Source organism: Oryzias latipes, chromosome 23 (assembly GCF_053564925.1).
Source record: "Oryzias latipes strain Hd-rR chromosome 23, Olatipes_Hd-rR_3.1".
Classification (NCBI taxonomy): domain Eukaryota; kingdom Metazoa; phylum Chordata; class Actinopteri; order Beloniformes; family Adrianichthyidae; genus Oryzias; species Oryzias latipes.
Genome location: NC_136259.1, coordinates 21,156,578 through 21,169,041, shown reverse-complemented (window position 1 = coordinate 21,169,041; position 12,464 = coordinate 21,156,578). Strand labels below are relative to the sequence as shown.

The 12,464-nt window shown below is 37.5% G+C and overlaps 1 protein-coding gene across 3 annotated transcripts in view; it reads right to left on the bottom strand.

Moving 5' to 3' along the window:
• chrm2a (cholinergic receptor, muscarinic 2a) overlaps positions 1-12,464 on the bottom strand; it is a 112,009-nt gene that overhangs the window by 83,244 nt on the left and 16,301 nt on the right. The window contains exon 2 of one of the 3 annotated variants that reach the window (XM_020714093.3): positions 8,090-8,132. The exons of the other annotated variants lie outside the window; for them this stretch is intronic. The gene's annotated coding sequence lies outside the window, so the exon portion shown is untranslated. The remainder of the gene's footprint in view (positions 1-8,089; positions 8,133-12,464) is intronic. 3 annotated transcript variants of the gene reach the window in all.

Here is a 12,464-nt window from a genome sequence, read left to right as displayed (position 1 = left end):
TGCAATGGACAAACAGCGTCTAAGAACATGCACCTGCATGCTTAACAATTGACAGTTATGATTGCAAAGGCAGTATTTTGAGAAATTGATTCATTTTGATAACTGTAATATTAAAATTTTCATGTAGGAACTGTAAGCAACTTGAATTCTTGTTTTAAGATTTTAACCCTTTATATCTTTAGCTTTAGCTCCAGTGTTGACTTTTTTTCAAATGCAGTAACAATTCAACTGTTTACTCAATTAATGACTACCAAGGGATTCAGAAGTGGAGAAAAGCGCCTTCTATTACACTTAACATCAGTGTTTTTCAACCTTTTTTTGAGCCATGGCACACTTTAACCTTGACAAAAATCCCGCAGCACACCAGCATCCAAAAATTAAAAAAAAAGGAGAAACTCATAGTCTGTATTGATCTACAGCCCCAAAGCAATCTCACGTGCATTTTTGTGATAATTGTGGCAGAAAAAGCTTGAAGTTGCAGCTGTTTTTTTTATAAAAGTTGTAATAAAAGTTAAGTTAAAAGATTTAAAAACTGTTTGATGTGTGTTTGTTGCGGTTTCAAGACGTTTAACAAGGACGACCCATTGTGCGCTGAGACGCTGTCACTTTAACCCAATGCATCATGGGAGATGTGGTGCAAACAGCCGCCAAACGCAGAAAGACTAGCATCTCTGGGCTTCATTGTTTTGTTCACTTGTTCCACGGTCTGACACCAGATTCTGTGGAAAGCTACACCGCTGAAGACGAGCTTAAGCTGGTATTTTTGTTGGAACTGAAAGACTTTATGATCTAAATCGGAACAAGGAAGTGAAGACTTTAACCACTTCTGATTGGTCAGACTGATGACGTATGATTGAGCCTCCAAGAATGATTGGTGGAGACAGTTAAAGGGGCGGGACTTTTCCGAATACAGCTGTAGCCGCGGTTAAATCGCAGTACCGTCATTCTTATCAAAATGTCTTTAATAGAATCAAATAAACACAAAGAAAATATTATTTTACGATCTTTCATATTCCTAACTACTCAGTGTTTTATCAGAGCCTGTTTGGATGAACACAGAGCTGATATCCTGGAGATGGAAAATGTTTCAAGATCAGTTAATGAGGGCAATTTCCCACGGCACACTAGTGTACCCCGGCACACTGGTTGAAAAACACTGCTTTACATGAGTAAAGAGTTGCCTATCAGTGCAAAGCAAAGTCAAGCTGCTTTTTCTCAACATCAGAACGAGCTGATTCACATTGATCGCGTAAATGGTTGAAGATATACCGTCGGTCAGTGAGCGTGTTTTACTTAGGCACCACATGTGTCGTATCTGGTGGTAAAGGGTTAACAGAATCCATTGATGTCATAATAAATTGAAACAGATTATTACTTTTCCTTTTAATCCAGCATTTATGTCTCAGATGTTGTCACGTCAAAAATTCATACCCTTTTATTTTTGTTTCTTTGGGGTTTTTTTGCACTGACAATCCACAATGGATTACTCAATGAACAAATGTGCATGTGTGTTTTTAAAAGTCTGGAACCACACAAAAACACTATGTTTTTAGTGGGTTTTTTTATTAAGGGGGGAACTTTTCGTGCATGTATTTATCTATTGGCATGCAGTGGGCTTTCTGTTTTCTCAACCTGACTTTATAAAAAAACTCTATTATTCAGCTGTTTTCTGATGCAGAGGTCCCAAAATCCCTTTTGGTAAAAGAAGTTCATTTCATAATTCTTCTATCCAAAGAATTACTAAGACAAAGATTCAATCTGGACGATTACAAATCTGATTTCTGTGATTGCAATATTGAAATGATTGATTGCTTTTCTTTTATTGTCTTTATTTTAAAACTTTCTAGGAAGACCTATAAAAATGGTTATCAACCAAATCATTTCTACCCCACAAAAAATTTATTTTACTATCCATGGTAAATGGTAAATGGCGTATACTTATATAGCGCCTTTCTTCCTTCAAGGACAAAGCGCTTTACAGTCACAGACCCATTCACCCAGTCACACACACATTCACTCACACATTCACACACTGGTGGTGGCTCCGCTGCCAAACACAGGCGCCTGCCTACCACCAGAGGCAAGGTGGGGTTCAGTGTCTTGCCCAAGGACACTTTGACTCATGGGCGTGCAAGGCGGGAATTGAACCTGCAATATTACGATCATGGGTCGACCGCTCTACCGCTGCACCACGGCCGCCCCACCCCACCATCCATAACCTCCTTATTCTCAGCAGCACAAAACCCAATTTTCCAGATTTTAGTGGACATTTACCTCTTTAGTTTGAAACTAATTAATATCAAAAACTTGATGTTTATGAATATTTTAAAACACTTATAGAGGACTAATGTCTTGGTCTGCCCCCCTCCTTTTTGTATCATATGTATTTTTTTTCTTCATTTATGTTTTTTTTGCCTATATTACCGTTGGATGGTGAATGCACAATTTTATGTATTTTTACTCGCATTTGATATGTAACTGTTACTGATTCAAGCACCTTTTTTTTGTTTGGGGTGCTGTTTTGAAGGATTTTATGCCTTGAAGTTGTTTTGTAAACAAAGTTTAAATCTTTTTTTTTTTTTTCCCCGAGGTGGAAACTTTCGCAAATTTATCTAATTCATTTTTTCCCCTCAAGTTATAACTAAAGTTGTTCCTTCTCCAGAACAAGCAAGGGGTTTGTGTGCAAAAGTACAACAAACACAATGATCATGTTGCACATGTCTTATAGTTTTTTTCTCCGAATACTACCTTATGCCTGCAAAGCTGATCAAACAGGCATGTTTTTTCTGGCAGTCTTATTTTTGGACATGAGCTTATTTGGGTTAAATTTGGAATATTGATGTGCGTATAAACATAGTCAATAAAAGAGCTCAACTTCTCTCCCATATAAATGACTGTTATTATAACAACCTATTATTTCTTGAAAGCCGTTGTGGGTACCGGATGTTCTCGGGTTGCCGGATGTTCTCGGGGTCCTTCGGGGTCCTTCCAATGAGTTATATCACTAGAGGGGACATCACGTGGTTCCTCATGGGAGGAGAGCACCGCCATCTTGGTGAGGTCAAGTTTTGAAGACCAAACCACTTTTATAACATTTAATAAAGAGCTCTGTTTTTACTTTCAATCACTTCATTATATGAAAAAGAAGAATGGCTTGAAATTGCTTAGTTTTGTTCAGAAATACAAACTTCACGAGTACCCCTAACTTAACTAGTATTAAACTATTTAGATTTTTTCTATGTTCCTTTATTTTATTTTACTTATGTTTTTATTTATTTGTGTGTTATGTTCATTGTTTCTTTGTTTCCCCTCTATTTTTTATTTTCTATATTAATATGTTATGTTTGGCAATGGTGACTGATTTTCGAAGCAATATTCATTACATTGTTATTGTTCGTTGTTAACGTGAATGTCATTGTTAATGTATGATACAGCAATTGTCAATAAAGTTTTTAAAAAAACTTAGCGACGTTAACTCATTGGTCGTCGCAACTTACAGCCAATCAAATAGTGTGACGTCATCATTGGTTGAAGGACCCTGAAGGACCCCGAGAACATCCGGCAACCCGAGAACATCCGGTACCCACACCGTCAATGGCAATGTTGCAAAAAGAGATGTTTTACCACTGCAATTTAAAATGTCCATGTCAGGTAACTGAGACAGGAAAAAGTCTCCATAACTACCACGTCCTTGAAATCAAAGACCAACACTGCCGATGCGTCAGAAAAATACAGCTTGACAAGCAAACAACCGAGAAACTCTATTTGACAACAAAGTTTTGTATATATGTTAAACACGTTAAAAAAGTTCCTTGTTGACATGGCCTTATGCTTGCATGGAAGCCCTCATTTAGAAAACAAATACATGTTTTCTTTGTTAAACAAAGCTGAGACTAATGACCAGGACCAAGCCCGGTATAATGCTGGGATCTCGCCAAACGTACTTCACACATCAAAACTGATGCTCAATGTTTGGCTAAAAATGTGTTCATAACCTCCTGTCACATGTGGGAGGAGCTAACCGTCAAGTTTTGAGCTTCATCTCTATATGGTAGTACAGTATTAAAACAATAGAGTGATAAACTTATAAACTTGAAGAATAGGCATCTGACTTTTATTGCTTCTAAGATTTTTAAGCCCAAAATTAGAGACCCAATGTGCTGCTGTAGTGACTTTTTTTGGCCTAATTTTAATCGTATGTATCTACTTCAAACTGACCACAGTGTATTATCTCTAACTAGGACTTGCACAGCATTCTGTCAGAAAATGAAGGCAGTCATGACATTGGGCTTTCAACGAACTGGCTTGACCTTTTGAGCCACCATAAATGAACTAATCGTAGTGAAATCTTTTTCAGGATCTGAAAGCTCTGTCTTGTAGAAGCCATGGAAAAAAACTACTTTTTAAGATGTTCAATTAAATCCGCACCATCAACTTTCTTTAACAAGAATTTTTTATCCTTATGGATATGATAATGGTGAATGCAACATGATGTTGCTTTCATGGTTGCATGTATGCTATCATTTATTTATAAAGACATGTATTTGTTGGAAGAGGTTAATGCACTCAGAACCTGCTTATGACATAACAACAGGCACACCTGGCTGTTGATTTCTTAAAAAGGGTTCCACAAGTTCTTAAACAACAGATATCCAGAAAAGTCAAGTCTAGTTAGCATGTTGTATAAAAGGCCAATACAAAGGTTTAGACAGGCATCTTGCTAAATTAGGTCCATTAGTCAAAATGTCATGCTACGTCTGTCTTAAGGTGACCAAGACATTGTTGCTTGCCAGGTTAAGTCAAAGCGAAGTCATAGCACGATTGTAGTGTCACTTAAGCACCATTTCTAACTTGTAAGAAGTGCAGAATAAAGGAACTAACGGACCAAGATTGGGAAGTCCACGTGTCGCTACACCAAAATCATTTGGTTCAATCGACATAGCTTTGGAATTGATGTCTCATAGCATCTGACACAATCGCTCAAAGACAATCTGTAGGCGGTTACACAAGAGGAGCTACGCCCATGCTGCCCCGCCAATATTGAAGCAACGTCATCAACAAGCACAAATTCAGGGATGCAGGTCACATGTACAGCAATCTAATTTGATAATCATGATAATTTTCAATATTGTACAACAAACATGTAAACATACTGGACAATCAATAATTTTCATGAAAGGAACAAATAAATAAATGAATTGAAATGAAATAATGACAATTTATTATGGTAAAAAGATTAATGACGTATACTTATGTAGCTCTTTGCTGCTTTATTGGAAGGTCCAAAGCGCTTTACAGTCAAAGTCCTATTCATCCATGCACACACACACACACACACACAGTCACACTCAAATGGCAGCTCCGCTGCCAAACTCAAGCCAACCCATAACCACCATCAGCAATGTGGGGTTCAGCGTCTTTCCCAAGGACACTTCAACATATGGATGGGTGGGGCGGGAACCAAACCTGCGATCTTCCAATCAGAATTCGACTGCTCACCATGGCCGCCCAATATGTTCACAGGTGAATCAAGATCCCAGTTGTCCCACAGTGATAGATGAATCAATGCAGAAATGGACATCGTGCAGACTGTTGCATTGTTGAACATGGTCATCATGGTGGGGGATCTGTCATGTGATGGGCTAGTTTATTATATTTCTAACTAGCACAAACCAGGAGATTTTCTTTTTCATTTGATAGATACATTTAGGGGATTTCCCACCAAATATAAACCAGTCTAAGAATCAAAGTGTTTATTAGCACTTCTAACGATATACTGTGACCTTTACGATTGTCTTCCGTGTCTTTGAAAGCTTTCCCAAATCACTTTTCTGCTGGGCGAAGTCTAAATTACGCCGTCTAAATTTTCACCTATTTTAGAGACTGTCAGTTTTTTTTTTTTTTTTTTTAACTCTCATGCTTAACCAACTGAAGCTTAAAAAGCATTCGTTTTTGCTCGAAGCATCCCTCAGAAATGAGCGCTCTGCTTTAACCACGCTTGGAAGTATTGATTGGATTAGAAAACGGTGCAAAGCTGAGAGAACCAGGATGACCTTGTCTCCTGCACTCTTCCACTGATCGAAAAGCCGTACCTGCTTAGCACTGCTGCCACTTAAAGCTGTTAGATCATTCGTTAGAAACTCTGAAAGAAACACTCTGAAGTGATGTTCGCAGAGGAGTTGCAAAGTGATGAGTGAGCATGCGGTGGCAAACCACATCAAGTTGAGGCGGTGTGTTGGTTGCTCCTCTTTACCGCATTAATGCGCAAAATATTTCATTAAATCAGTCTTTAGTGTCAGATTAAGTAAACTGGTTGAAGTAAAACAAAATTTATCAAAATATAGAAAACTGATGACTTTTGACATTGAAAAGAACTTTTAACCGCTTGATGTCTGAATTTATTTTACAGGCATGAAAAAAAAGTGTTTTTTTTTCTTTCATGCTGATGCTAAAGTAAAGTAATTTTACACTTGTATGACCTGATACTATGGTAGGCTTTATTGTCATATTAATATTGATTATCTCAATCAGTCGTTTTTATCTTTCACCATATTTCATACAGTCGTACAATAAAATTCACTACATATCATATTCTGTATTTATATGTATGTGTATGTGACAAATAAAATTTTAATTTAAAATTAGAATTTATTTTTGGAGCCAAATTGGTTTGATGCATATTTGCATCAAATGGGTTAATGGGTTAAAAAAGCTTTTTTTGACGCTCTCAACAAAACCCCTCAAACCCCTCCCAAATCCTCCCTAAATTGACTTTGACAACTGTCAATGTGAAAGAAAGTGGACATTTTCTTTAGAGGCTGCAAATCCTAAAAACTGATTTTGTGACTAAAATATCTAGCTTACTGTTTTGTGAATGCTCCACAACACTGAACTTAAAAATAATTTTCTGCTTAATTATGGCAGAAATCCAATCTGTGACAGTTATTAAACAAGATGATTTGAGAGTAAGGTACAAAAATTGTTTTCAATATTTGTGACAGGTTGGAGAAAAATAAGTAAAACTTGTATTATTTTTTCCAGATGTCTAAAAATATTTTCATTTAGCGACAAATAAAGTAAATCTGGAACAGGACTGAGGATTTTCGGCTAAGGTTTACTTCTTAGTGTGTTTGTGATCCACGAAAAAAAATAATGCGAAGAATCATTATAATTATATCTGACTAAAACTTTATAAATCAAGGATAGAAAATGATAAAGGGAAAGGTTCAGTAGCACAACAGAGACAATGTTCATTTGCCAGAAATTCAACATTTAGTCTCCATTGTTCACATACTATATGCATTTCTGGCTTTACTTATGTGTACTTGTCTTAACTCTTTTTGGTAAAGTCTTAGTCATATCCACCTGTGTTGTGTGTTGTGTTGTGCTGCAGGGCTAGGCCTGTGGAGGGTCGTAGAGTAGAGTGACTGCATCTTTAAGGGGAGCACAGGTGTGTCTTGGAATTCCCCCGTGGCTCGTACAGCCACCTTAAGAGACATCATGAACAGGGACATTTTGCTGTTTTGAAAGATGTTTTTATTATGTAAAGCACTTTTTTTTCTTTAGAAAAAAATGGGCTTTATTAATAAAGTTTGATTTGATACATTTGAAAACATAACCTGCAGTCCACACAATACAGACTTAGAACTTTAAATTGTCTTTTCTTGTCTTTAGGCTTTTTACTTTTTATCTGATCGTACATGCTTTTTCTCTGTTCCTTTTTTGTTTGTGAGAGGGCTGTCAAAGAGGGCCATCAGAGAGTGTGAACACAGGGGCGTCAGGTGCCTTACAGTGAATCTATTCCTCAGCCTGTTTGTGTTCCACTGACACTGCGTAGTCTCTGGACTCTGTCAGCAGTCCTGTTCCTGTCAAGTCAAATAACCGCATTTCAGAAGGGCTTCTTGGTGTGACACTGTGAGGCAGCTCAACGGGAGGCCAAGGCCAAGAGAAGTGTTTAAAAAAAAAAAAAAAAAGAAAGAAAGTGGACTGAACTAGTGCGAAAGGCAACTGCAGAATGCAAAGAAGAAAACCTCACGAGTTCCATGGCACACAGGCATGCACAAGCTCAGACAATCTGAAAAGCACTCACTTTCCTTCTCGCTCGCGTTCCCTCCAAATGTCAAATCATTCACCTGGAAAGAATTACACAGACCTTCAGGGATCGTCTTTGAGAATATCAAACGAAACCAGGTCTATTTGCACAGTCTTGGATAAAGTACAATGTCCACCGACTTCTCAGAGTGAGGCCTGAAGGGAAGTGAGACATCCAGGTCTCAGATGACCGCTCACACTGCACTTAGCAAGTTTATGAATCTCAGGCTAAGCTTTTTTTCCCTCACCAACTTATGTTTATCTCCTGGTGACATATCACGACCCTGTTTTCTGTGAAAACCTTAGAAATAATACATGGTTGTAAAAATTGGTCAGTTTCAATGCTTTGTTAAAGAAACAAAAAACACAACTTTTTTAAAGGCCTTAAATAAATGATCAGGTAATAATTCTGCAGGAAAGCATTTTGGTAATCCTCTCTGCTTTGCTTAAAAAACCAAAAAAATGGAAAATTTTGCACTTTTTCCATCTTAAAACATCAGAAAATTACCCATTTGTATGAACATCTAAAAAACAATATTACATTACTGTCAAAATACATCGGTAATGTTCACCGCTTTGCCCAAGAAACCAAAAGCTGTCAATGGTGCCTTGGAAACCTGAAAAGAAATCTGGAACAAAAACTGCAAGAACAAGTGCCCTGGTCGTCTCTGCCTTGCCAAAACAACAAAAAATAAGAACATTCCTTTTGCAATAAAAGACCAATCAATGACGCATATAGTGCAAAAGCGATTCACGCAAATCGGCGTCCTCCACTTCTGCATTAAATGTCAAATTCGCTGCTGAGTAGAGGCAGACATTTTGGGATTCCCATGAGATGGGAATCGTCCGCCATTTATCACGGGACATTAAATTCTTACCGGATCGGAAACCAACCAACACAAACGATAACAAAAAAAGGAAAGGCAGAACTATTATGTTAGTTATCTGATAATATTACTACAATGCAACTCAATTGAAAAATAACTAGCGGTACATTACCCAGAAGGCATTGGTGTTCGTAGTCACGGTTTCCCCGCTAAAATATAAAGTGCAGCGATCATGTATTGATGGCAGCAATGGAGAGAATTACAACCTACTGTCATTGTTAGTCTAAGGAGGGCTGATAAAAACAAAAAGAAAATTATAAAGTATCATAAAGTTCAGGAGGAGAGCAACTGACAATGATTAGCTTCTCCTCTGACTTGGTTGTGGACTTCATCCATTAATTACACCATCCACATGTCACAGGCAAAAGTCAAGTTCCTGATTGGTTGAAGTATTGGTTCAAGTATTTGAAATTAATTTTTCTGCTCTGAAGAAAATGGGCTTACGCGTGAAAATCACACCACATTTGATGCTCGGAAGTCACCGCAGGACCTCTGATGGTGTCTGTACATTGGCTTCACATTGAAAGTGGACTTCCCTACGTTCTGTGCTTTAATGTGTATCTAGAAGTAGTACCACATGTAAAAACCCAGTAATTGTGTCTGCTATGCCCAAAACTGTTTGGCATCATTTAAAATCAGAAGAAAGAAAATCGAGAATTTCATCTGGAATAAATTTATCAAGAACATATATTCCAATAATCTCTGCTCTATCAGAATAATAAAAAACAAAAAAATTTGAGAAAATGTTTTGTTTTAAAAAACACACTAGTTGCATCTGGAAGTAATGTTTTCTTTTCGGAAACATCCTGAATTTTCCCTTTTCTCCCCAAGAACCCCCCCCCCCCCTTACAAAAAAATGAAAAAGTATTTCTGAAGCCATAGCATGTAAAACATGCAATCAAAGAAGACAGTGGTATTTACCACAGATTTCTGAGGATTGTCTTGAGTTTACTTTTAAACCGACAGTGTTGACAGAGTCCATAAATCTAACTGGCTGACCCCATAAAAGGGAACTTCAGGGCTCTAAAAGAAACACTGGATGAACTCTGCACTTGCAAAAAGCTCAAGAGTAAAACAAGTAAAAACAGAAAATGCAATAAGAATGACCGATAATGATTGTCACAGGACTTAATAACACTGACCCCTAGCAGGGATCCGTGGAGCAACCACCACTTTGCCTCTGCTCATACTCCAGTGTCCCACTGAGAAAATAATGTTTACTTTTGATTTTATCCCAGACTTCCAGGGTCACGGCCCGCGTTAATCTGTCGAGTTTGTATTGTACACAGCACTGAATTTTTTGTAGAGCCATCTGTCTCGGAGGCAGCTCTAATTCAGCTTTGATTCCACACATTTTGATTTTTTACTCTTCTTGACAAGTGAAGAGAGTAACCGTTTTGCACAGTTTTGGAAAAGTTAGAGTCGCCTCTCAAGAAATGTTATTTTAAAATAAAAATTGAATCAAGTTCTAATTTTTCTTAACTTCTTTGGCTAGAGTGGAGGGCAAATAATCAACTGGTTTATGTTCCCATAAGGACACTAAATATTTTACTGTGAATTTTACTGACAGTAAACCTTGCTTTGTGTTCTTTTTATTAGCAAATGTGAGATAATAGAAGTGAATTGGTTGCCTTGAAGCTCATTTTTAAAAATTACAGCGAGACCATTTTGTTACCAGATGGTACCGATTACATTGTCTCCAAAACACATTGAGACATCCTCTGTTGTGCACTCAAAGACATGAATGTTTCCTGTATTATGTAGCACAATTAATAATTGCCGTTCAGACTTTACATCTTGTGTGCAAAGCAAGCCGATGATAAAGAAGTAAAGCCCTCAGGCTAATTCTGAACTCTAGAAACACCGTTCATGGGTTCAAAAAGCATCATTCAGCGTATGCTGTCTTTATTGTGATGGCTTCATCTTCTCACTACTAAAAATGGTTAAAAATGAATCATTTTATGTGAGGGATTGTTATAACAGATCTAGGACGGAGGGAAGAAAGGGACAAAAGATTCTAACAGCTAACATTTGGAAAGAATTGGTCTACTATTGGATTTATTGTTCTCTGATTTGATCTGGAGGAATCTGTATCGTTGCAGTCATTCATTGGGGAAATGTCCTTAATGAATTTTGCCCTACTCAGTCACAACACTGTCAAATACACCAACGAATCATTCAAACCGGGTTCTATAAGTTAACAAATCTTCACTGCTGATCTGTGTTTTTGCGAATGAAGGCTAGGGTAGGATTAATCAATGGCTACTAAATGATTCAAGAAAACCATGTTTCAGTGAGAAGAACCTGCTTGCAGGTAAGATGGCACCTGACATCATCGACCGGAAGCAGAAATTATAAAGGTTCACAATTGTAAAAAAAGGGGGCTTTTTTTACAGACTTTGGTTCTGTCTTTATTTAGTACTTGGTGCTGTTTATCAGTATCACGTCAATAATTACAGCAGCAATACTCAGAGGAAACCAAATATCTATTTGTCCCTTATTGACTTACACTTATAATTAAAGTGATTATTGCTGGGGTAATGCATCAAAACTTCTTCAATCTGCAATAAATAAAAGTCACTGAACTGTATTCGGCTCATTTCCTGTCCCTTTCTGCCTCATTTGCTGGTCTAAATTGAAGTTGCCTTTTGTGTCTACAGGGACTTTTACTAACCACAACAACTAAAATCTTCCGGGAAAACTATACAAAGGGTAACCTATAGACTTCACATGTTCAGCTTTCACCCCCTCCAACACCAAGCTTAGTCCCTGTGGGCTAATTGCTTGTTAGTGCTCCTGGTCAACAACAAGGAAAAGTCACACAGGGCTACTTCAAAAAAAAAGAAGAAGAAGAAACACCCACACAAATAGCACCAGTTCCATGTTAAAGTGCTTGGTCATGTTTGCGTCAGTTACAAGACTTTGTGACTGTTCATTTCTGTTTTTGAAACCAAAATTATTTAAGACTTTTTGGACGGATGCAGCCTGCTGACTTTCAAACATCAATCCAGTCGGAGAATAAAGTAATCATCTGTAAACATTTGGATTTGAGATTTACTGCGATTAATAATAGGGAATGACAGCCCAACAGCTAGACGAGCGGGAAAAAAAACTGAGTAACACCTGAGACTTTTGGAGGGCACGGCTCATTCAAAAGCATCTCTAGAGGTCTTCAGGACACAACTGTCTGTGCTTCTGTTGAAATTCTCCTGCTTTGATGCAGACAAACAATGCTGCAGTGAGAAGACTGCAATAATGGGAAGTTGCCATGCCAAGGACAATCTGCATCCACTTTGATTAAAAAGAAAATTGAGCTCTGCGTTATGAATAATAAAAAGCAAGACTTTTTGCTGTGTTTTGCACGTCTAAAAAAAGCCTCAATTTTTGTTATTTAAGGTCTAAATTTGATTAAATCTTAATTAAATAAAACCCAGCGTCACCATAGGGAAATGTTTTAATTAAAAGGGAAGGCTTGTAATCCTCCTA